Below are 10,971 nucleotides of genomic sequence, written 5' to 3' on the forward strand. Positions count from 1 at the left end.
CTAACTTTCTTTTATATAATTGTTAGGCTTTTAACGCTTTATTTTCATAAATATAATAAAATACTAAAATATTTATGGATTGTATAACAAAATTAAAAATCCATCAAACCAACCATTTTTGTTAAAATATTTTAAGTTTATTCTTGTCGTTTTTAAATTTCGTGCAACTCCAATTTCTTCTTTCTTTCTTTCCATCTTCTTCCTTCTCTTCTTCTCTGGCAATTTTTCTTTTATATTTTTTTGAAATCATAATCATTGTTCTATAATTATTATTTATTCTTTCTCATTATATTTTTGTTATTATTATCTTTGTTTTCAATCAATCATCAATCTTGTATTATTTTTTTTCAAAAATGTTATTTAGTTGAAGATCGTATATCAAATATAAAAAATCTCGGTACACGATCTTGAACAAAAATTGTTTAGATCTTTGTACACGATCGTGTACCAAAATTGTATCTAAACGATATGATATTGGTACAAGATTGTGTAATAAATATAAAAAATTTTGGTCACAATCTTGAACAAGATTGTGTACAAGATCATTTAGATTTGGTACACGATCATTTAGACATTGGTATACTAAATCTAAACGATATTGATATAAGATCATGAACCAAATATAAAAAATCTTAGTACACGATTTTTGAACGAAAATCGTTTAGATCTTGGTATACGATCATTTAGATATGGGTACACAATCGTGTACCAAATCTAAACAATATTGGTACAAGATAGTGTATCACATATAAAAGATCTTGGTATACGATCTTGAACCAATATCGTTTAGATTTGGTAGGTGATCGTGTATCATTTCCTATACGATCACATATCATAATCGTTTAGAAGAAAATTATACGTGCATGTGGTCGATTAATCGCGTATTGACTGGGGCATTTTTTGTATTTCTCATTTGTGAGCCTATGGGCTTTTTTCATTTTTGAAAGTGTTCTATATAATATAAATATTTTGTCGATTTGTTATATTTAAAAAAAAAAAACCTTTTTTAGTAAAATTCAACTTAAGACTTGAAAAGTATTAACAATAAAACTATCAGTTTGTTACAATCAGTTACATAGTCTATCTGTTAATTAGTTAGAAAGCTTCACCATTCGATCATCCCGACCACCAACCTAGTCTCCACACCACTTACGAGATTGAACAACTATTCATCATGGAGTACAATGATGATGCTTGTAGTCTTTGGAAAGAACCAGATTGGTTTCATAATCGGTGCAATCAACAAACCTTTAGATGGTACTATCCTCTCTACTTGGAAGTGTAACAATGGTGTAATAGCTTCTTGGATCATTAACTCCATTTTAAAAGAAATTGTCGTCGGCCTTATCTATAATGGAAGTGTAAAAGAAATATGGGATGAATTAAAGGAGAGATACCGACAATCTAACAACCCTCACATATATCAATCGCGAAAGGATTTGGTAACCACTACACAGGGAAGGAGTTGAAACATACTATGCAAAAGTTACCACCATATGGCAAGAACTTGTTGAATATCGGCCTATGGATGAATGTATCTGTGAAAAGTCAAAGAATATGATTCATTTTTTACATGTTGAGTTTGTAATGATATTTCTTATGGGATTGAATGGAACCTACTCCCAAATTCGAGCCTAAATCTTGCTCATCGATCGCTTGTTGCCAATAAATTAAATGTTCTCCCTTATCATCCAAGAAGAAATACGAAGATCTATTGGATTGTTCCCTTCCATTGAGAGCATTACCTAATGGCTAACACTAAGAGAAGATTTTCTTCTGAAAGATCCAAGAAGAAAGACATGCGTCTAATATGTTCTAATTGTGGTTACAAAGCCCACGTTGCTAACAAGTGCTATAAGTTACATGGATATCCACATGGTCACAAAATAGTAAATAACAACTCGGTAAATCAACAGAAACAGAGTAACTCTGTTCAAACCAGAAGTGGGAAGATAGTAGAAGCTCCTAAAGGCAATCAATCTGCATTCTTTGCAATCCTCAATAGTGATCGGTATTCACAATTCCTAAATATACTCCAAACACACCTCAACACTTTCTAAAATGGTGAGAGTTCCAAAACAGAAACTATGCTCATATAGAAGGTACTTGTCTCTTTACCTCACTCATTAATTCTTCAGTTTGGATCATTGATTCTGGTGCTCCCTCACATATATGCCATGAAAAGTCCATGTTCAATAACCTTTATAGCATTCAAAACATATCAGTGATTTTGTCCATTAAAACTTGTCTAAACATTGAATACATAAGTGACATCTCTATAGCAAAGGAAGTGATACTGAAAGATGTCTTTTATATTCCTAACTTCAAATACAATCTATTATCAGTTAATGTCCCTCTCAAGGATAAAAGATATTCTTTATCCTTTTCTAACTCTGATTGTTATTCCAGGACAAGTCACTTTCAAAAATGATTAGGAAGGTTGAACTATCTAGTGGACTCTACTTACTCAGAATAAAAGATGAAAATAGTAAAAACCACACAATTCAACATATTGCATTGATATGTAAAGCCTCAACATCCACATGGCACAACCACATGGGACATCTTTCTGTCAGTAGAATAAAAGAACTATCAAAATTGATAGAAATTTCTAATTTTTTAAACTGTAAAGAAGTATGTCATATTTATCTCTTAGCTAAACAGAGACGTCTTTCATTTCATGCTATGAACAATGTTGTTGAACATACTTTTGATCTTGTGCACTGTGATATATGGGTTCCTTTCAAAACTCAAACACATGCTGGTCATTCTTATTTTGCTACTATTGTTGATGATAAGTCGAGATACACCTGGATCTATCTTTTGAAAAATAAAAATGACATTCTACAATTCATTCCTCAATTTTTCAAACTTATTGAAACCCAATTCTCAAAGATAATCAAAGCATTTCGTTCTAACAATGCCTCTGAGTTGAACTTCAGAGATTTCTTTGCCAAAATTTGAACCACCCACCAGTTCTCATGTGCCTATACTCAACAGGACTCAATTATTGAAAGAAAACATCAGCACCTTCTCAATGTAGCAAGAGCCTTGATGTTCCAATCCAATGTTCCCCTCACCTTCAGAGAAGAATGTATGTCTACTTAATCAATAGGACACCTATGGTCCTGCCCTCAAATAGCACCCCTTTTGCTACTTTGTTTAGCAAAGATGCAGATTACAGAATTATAAAAACATTTGGTTGCTTTGCTTACGCCTCTACACCTCCAACAAACAGATCCAAGTTTGATCCAAGAGCACAACCTTGCACCTTCATGGGATTCCCCCCAAGTATGAAGGGATACAAATTGTATGACATAACTAAAAAGAAATTTGGTTTCCAAGGATGTCTTATTCTTTGAAGAACTGTTTTCATTTCATTCTATCAAAGAAGATGACAATCCCACCTCACATGACTTCTTTGAGCAATTTGTCATACCATGTCTCTTATTTGACTACCTAGAAAGCAAAGACACCATCACAGATCATACTGCTGGAAATCACATATCAGAAAATGCTCATGAAGATAGCCACGATGATGATAATTTAAATTCTCACACTAAAACTTTAGAAGAAACCAATAACCCTACCCAAGAAACCATCCCATAGCACCAAGAAGGTCATCTCGGTAACATTGTTCACCCTCCTACTTAAAAAACTTCCATTGCAACCTCACTTCTCAAAGCAAATCCTCCTTTCCCCTTACCTGGATACCTTTCATATAACGTCTATACCCAAAACCACAAAAACTACTTACTAAATGTTGCCTCCGTGTATGAAAAAATAAAAGTCATGGAAAGAACCAACACATGGACCGCTGTATCCCTCTTAAAAGATCATCACACTGTTGATAGTAAATGGGTGTACAAACTAAAATGTAACCCAGATGACACAGTTACAAATACAAGGCAAGACTTGTAACAAAAGGCTACAACCAACAAAAGGGGATAGATTTTTCAGGTACTTTCTCATTAGTTTCCAAAATTGTCACTATCAAGACTTTTCTAGCCCTTGTTATATCCTACGGTTGGTTCTTTACTCAAATCAACATAAAAAATGTCTTCTTAAATGGAGATTTGTTTGAAGTACACATGTCCTAACCATTGGGCTATCAAACCTCACAAGTGCCAGGAAAAGGAGAAAAGCTAACTTGCAAAATCAACAAATCCATATATGGCCTTAAGCAAGTTTCAAGATAGTGGCTTCTAAAGTTTGCACTAGCACCATCCTCACATGGCTTTCACCAATCAAAATCTGACTATTCACTATTTACCCAAGGCAATAGAAGCAACTTTGTAGCTTTGTTAATATATGTAGATGACCTATTACTATTATCAACTCAATCAAAGACACCCTCAAGGTACATTTTAAACTCACAGATTTATGACAAGCAAAATATTTTCTAAGCTTAGAGTTATCACAGTCCCAACAGGGACTCATGCTCTCCTAAAGAAAATACTGCCTTAAAAAATATTTGAAAATACAGGTTTCCTTGATGCCAAACCAGCTACAGCGCCAATGGATCCTAATATGAAACTGTCGAAAAATAAAAGAAAGCCTCTTACTAAAGAAAACATCAATTGCTATAAAAGACTAATACGAAGATTAATATATCTCTAGATATTCATACTAGACATTTGTTTTGTCGTTCATCCAAAAACCTACAAAAATACACTTAGATGTTGCTCACCACTTATTAAAATACCTAACAAGTTCTCCAAGACAAGGTGTTCTAATAAGACCTATTGCTTCTTTTCACCTAAAGGCCTTTGTTGATGCTGATTGGGAATCATGTCTTGACACTAGAAGATCCATCACTAGGTTCTGCATCTTCCTAGAAGATTCCATAATCTCTTGGAAATCCAAAAAGCAAGTAACTATCTCAGGATCTTATGTACAAGTCGAGTATAAAGCCTTAGCATTAGTCACTAATAAATTAATATGGATCACGCAGCTACTCACTAACCTTCATGTGAAAACTTTATTGCAAGCAACTGTGTTTTATGATAATCAAGCAGCAACTACAATTGCTACGAATCTAACGTTTCATGGAAGAACAAAATATATAGAAATTGATTGCCAATTCATCGAGGACAAGATAGTTGATGATTTTCTCAAAGTCCAACCCATTAAATCCAGCCTACAACTAGGAGATATATTTACTAAAGCACTACCTTCGTCTACTTTATCCAAACTTGAGAGGCTATTAACAATAAAACTGTCAATTTATTGACATCAGTTACATAGTTAATTAGTTAGAAACTAGTTACCAAGTTCCTCTATATAAAGAATTTGGGTTCTATAAATACAATCATAAGAAAATAAACAAAATTTCTTTTTATAAAGATTTGATCTCTTTTAAAAAGAATTGCTATAATGTTCGGTAAAAAAAATATAAAAACATCCTCTTTTAGAAATAATAACGAAAATACATTTTTAATCCACTTATTTATTTAATTTTTATTTTTATAATTTATAATTTAAAATTATTGTTTAATATGATAAAATTTGTTTGTTATACATCAATTTTTAAATATTAAGGAAAATAGTTTATTTTAAAAAGAATCAATATTATATACTTTATTTAAAAGAAAATGAATTTAACTCAATAAAAATAGAAAATATATTTAATTAGATGAAAAATAGATCGATATACAAAATAAAATATAAAATTAAAAAAAAGTTAAATATTAATTACAAATTTTAACTAATTTTAGGATAATCTAAAAACGAGTAAGATTCTACTTTTAAATACACGTTAAAACGGTTCTAACATATTTAATTTAAATTTGCCTTAACAAATGCAAATAGTAGTTAAGATTTTTTTCGAATGACTTTTTAACGCAGCCAAAGCAAGTCAAATATAGCCTTAGTTACATTTGCAAAATATTAGTTACACTTGGAGCTTATTATTAAAGCAGAAGTTTGGAAATAGTTGAAATAATTCATTTTAACGTTCACATTTGTGACAACTAGCAGTACACATTTTAAAATTTCATTAAAATAGTTTTTTTAGGTATATTTTAGAGATAAATCATTAAAATTTATTTTTTCCAACTTATATCTTTTTTTTCTTTTTTTGAGAATTTTTCAATTTATATCTAAAATATAACTATTTCGGATTTTTTAGTAGAATCTCGACTAAGATATGGACCAAGATTCATTACATCTTTTTCTCCAATTCTTACTTAATGTTTCTCATATTGATAAAATTATGTCAATAATAATAATAAGAAAAACTATTGTGAGTGCCAAATTAAGAATAAGATATTTAAAGTGTATCAAACACTTGTCTCATTTTGTAGATATGACACTTTTTAGTGTATGAAGTGCACCAATTGTATCAAATGTATCAAGGATATATATTAAATATATCTAGTATATCATGTATATCATGTATTAGAGTGTATCAAGTGTATATATTTGTATATCATGTATATCGTGTGTATCGAGTGTATATTAGTAATATATCATGTATATCGTGTGCTCAAGTGTATCCGGATGTTTTTGATATTGTATGGGTTGACATTTTTTTCATTTTTACAAAAGTATTAAATCTATACTATGAAACTAATTTTTAAAACTAATTTTGTCAAATCTACAAGAAACTCTGATGATAATATGTATGAGAATTTTGGATGAGTTTAGCTCACAAATATTAAAAAAAAATGTTAATATGATTATAGAAACAAAACTTAGCTTGAAGGCATCTACTCATTCCTAGATTATGCACTTGGAATACAAAAATTAGATTACGCACTCCAAGACCAAGTTGTAGTGATTGATATATACAGAACATACATAGATAGATTCAATCCTTGGGTAGTCGATTCGATCGATAAACTGAAGAACCAAAAAATGAAGAAAAACCTAATCTGACAAAATGTCACCGAGGCGGGAGAGGAACACTGGGGATACGTAGCCAATTCGATCCTTGTATGGCTGGTGGATTGCGAATCCTTAAGGTTGGAGTTTGATCCTCTAATATCAAATGGAGATGGTCGAAGTTCTTCCGTTCGATGGCCGACAACGTTCAAAGGGAAGTGGAAAGGCTTTTCGTAAGAGCTTTGGGAAGCAAATAGGGATCGGTCGACGATGTTCGAACGAAGTGGAGAGGCTTTGCGTGAGGTTTTTCGTGAGGGTTTTAGGGAGCAAATGGAGATCGACGTTCGAAGGAAGTGGTGGCGTTCGAAGGGTTCAGGGAGTAAATGATGTTCAGCCGACGACGTTCAAAGGAAGTGATGGCATTCAAGGAGTAGATGACAGCGTTCAAAAGAAAGCATTTCAGGGTTTTTGCATTTGCGTTTCAAGAAAATGGAGATGGAGAGATTTCTTCTTATTTTATTAAAATGTATTTTAATTAATTTAAAATAACTTTTATTTTAATAAATTTGAATAAAAAATATTTTAATAAAATTTTTAATGCTTTTACCTTTTATGACAACAAATAACTGTCATAGATAAGTGAAATCCGAAAACACTCTTTTCTGCCAAAAATACACATTTTGACATTTTATGACATTTTTTTCTTCCCTCTTTTCAATTTGGGATAGAATGAACTCTCATAATATGTCTCTTTTCTTGTGCTGTATGAGGTTTAAATTCAACTAATGTATCACATACTTATGAACAACTATTTTCATATAATAGTTGAGTTGGATTGTCATATGAAGCTTTATTAATGATGTTTTTGTAGATTTTGCATCTCTCTTTTCACCGATAGGACGAAGTCTGTTGCATATAAAATTGACAATGTTTCTTTCTCTTATGTAGTGATGTCATAATATAATATGTTGGCACACTTCTTGTTTCTAAGGCATTAGAAGAGTAATTTTCTTCATTTCTTCTAACTTTACCTAAGTGTTTTAATTGTGTTCTTGCAGCGATGTTATTCTATAATAGTTTGTTTTGGTGTTCCGTTCTAAAAATTTAATTAAAAGAGTTCTAAAAAATAATAATATGAACATTAATTATTATTAAAGAAAGACAAAATGCATTTTTAGTATTTTAAGGAGTAAAGAGTTGATGTCCATTTGACCAACCAAGTTTCCAAATAAATATTTTAGTTCTTGGTGTTTGAAAAATAGTTTTAAATGGTTCCTAAACTTATTTGACCATTAGTTAGGCAAAATGATTTGGTGCTAATTAATTTAATAATATCTTTAGGTCATTAGATATTTCTCATTATTATCCTCTTTTTTCGCCCAATGTACCCGACTAAATGTTTTTAATTTACAGCAATACTTTAGTTTGATTATATTTTTCATAAAACATAGTATTTATTATATTGGTCGATGTCATCTTTTTCCAAATAGCCATCATTGTCACCTCCTATGTCATTGAGAAAGGAAAGTGGTAAAAAGAGCATAACTTAAGTCTGTTGGGTTGATGTCTTAAATTTCACAGTCTTATAGTTTGTAATTGTATTGTATAAAGTACTTTTTATATCTAATAAAATAAAGTGTTTTATTTTATTTGAAATTTAGATGCAGTAACCCACAAAATCAATAAACTAAAATCCAAAGTTATCTTGTATAACCTAAACATTAATGTGGAGACATATAAGTTAGTAGATCATGTATAAGTGATAACCTAAATGATAGATAAATAAGGGTTGAGTGTCTTATCCTGATAGCACTATGAATACTGCTTTGTAGCTATTGCAATTATTGTAAAGTGCTACAAATGATATAATTTCTAATCATTCATGTGGAGAGGTGAGCATTAGAGGTGTTCAAATAACCCAAACAGCCTAGACTAGGCAACCCAAATTATGAGGGTTGGGTTGGATTAGTTTTTCTTTTCATTTGGGTTGGGTTGAATTTTTTTTTATATTTTTTCAAGTTGAGTTGGATTTGAGTTACATTTTTAAAAGTTTGGGTTGACCCAATCCAACCGAAATTTCTAATATTATTAAAATATATGTGTTGTAACTTATAAATATTATAATTCACACATATTGTTATGAAGTTTGTAATAGATATATTAGATTTTGATATTTAACATTTAAGTTTTGTAAAAATTTTAGTTGTTAATGTGTTATAGACAAATTAAAGTATTTTAAGTTAATTAAAAATATACTTAAAAAAATAACCCGACAACCTAACCCTTGAAATATGGGTTGTGTTGAAGATCCCATTTGAATCATTTGAGTTGTCAACTTGACCAACTCGAAAATCCAAAAAATCTCTTTAACCCAACCCAATCCAATCTCCCCATGAACATCCTTAGTTAACATGGGTATTTTGTAAGTTCATATTTCCATCTCTTTTATTTAACTTAATGTTTCTTAAGTTGTGAAAAGCTAAGTTGAGTCCATTTTAAGTCCTTTAAAAAAGGATGAATGATTTTGATAAGAAATTTTAGAATCAAATTTTCAGTGGATGAAGAAATAAGAAATTCAATAAGGGTTGAAAAAGTTAAGAAATGAAATTTAGTTTTAAGATGAAGGGCACTATGGTCTTTTTCATTTATTGTTTTTAAATAGATATTGTTTTTAAATAAATAGATATGTCAAACCCCAACCTGGAGCACCTCTTCACTAGGTCTAAGATGGCGGCGTGAGACCGACCAACATTGTTCTCCTTCTAACGATATCTGTCGACTCTGCTTAACCTAAACTTTGAACTATCTCCTTTAAAAACATACATAGTACGTGAAAAACATTTAAAACTTAAAATATAAAACTTTATAAGATCAACTTCATTACATCCAACCTATGCACAACCTGTTTGAACAAATCTTATATAGACATGAATAATTAATTTGAATTTAGAAGGTCGTTAAGATTTTGGATTCTTTTAATGAGTTTTTTTTTTTTTTTATTGTTGAATACTCATTTAGTTTTTGCGTGAGATTGGTGTTACCCATATTGTTCTGCATGAATAATTAAAGAATAAAAAACTCTGAGGTGTTGTTCAATAGGCTTAAGGTTATTTTGGACAATCTTAGATATGGTCTAAGGTTTTGGATAAGTTTAGTGGGCGAAGTCCCTACATACTCATTCAGTGTAGGCATGAAATTATTAAGACCCAAAATGTTTGGATTAAAATAGGAAAGTCTTTATTTAAAATAATGTATTTTTTAGAAGTAATGTCAAAAATAGGGTAGAAGGTAAACTATGGACAAAAATAGGATAATTTGAGCGGAGTACGACTTTGCTTGAAAGTCATGGACCCGTCCACGACTTCAATGCGTGGACCCTACAATTTCTTCTTTTTTAAAAGATATTAAATATTCAAATCTCTTAATTTCAATTATAAAAAATATCTTTTTTATTAAATATTTTTTCAATTTCCAATTTCCAATTTTAAAAAATACATTTCCTTATTAAATATATTTTCAAATTTTAAATTTCAATCTCCAATTTTTTAAAAATATATATATTAACAAAATATGTTATTAAATATTTAAATCTCCAAATTTTAATTTTCAAAAATATATTTTCTTATTAAATACATTTGCAAATTCCAATTTTCAAATTTAGAAAATATCTTTCCAAATTTCAAATTCCAATCTCTAAAAATATTTTTCCAAATTCCAAATTTCAAATTCTAATGTCCAAGTCTTTTAAGAGATATATATTAACAAAATATGTTATTAAAAAATATATTAAACAAATATTTGGAATCCATCGATATTAACAAAACATCTAACTTTTTTTTAGAATCAAAATGAAAAAGTATGGCAAGAATAATTCTAGAATTATATATTATATTTTTTAATAACATATTTAATAAGATATCTGATTATATTTTTTAAAATTGAAAACTGGAATTTGGAAATATATTTAATAAGAAAAGATATTTTTTAAAATTGAAATTTGGAGATTTAAATATTTAATAACATATTTCGTTAATATGTATATATATATTTTAAAAAAATTGGAGGTTGAAATTTGAAATTTGAAAATATATTTAATAAGAAAATGTATTTTTGAAAACTGTAATTTGGAATTTGAAAAAAAAATTA

Source organism: Cucumis melo, chromosome 12, assembly GCF_025177605.1.
Source record: "Cucumis melo cultivar AY chromosome 12, USDA_Cmelo_AY_1.0, whole genome shotgun sequence".
Lineage (NCBI taxonomy): Eukaryota > Viridiplantae > Streptophyta > Magnoliopsida > Cucurbitales > Cucurbitaceae > Cucumis > Cucumis melo.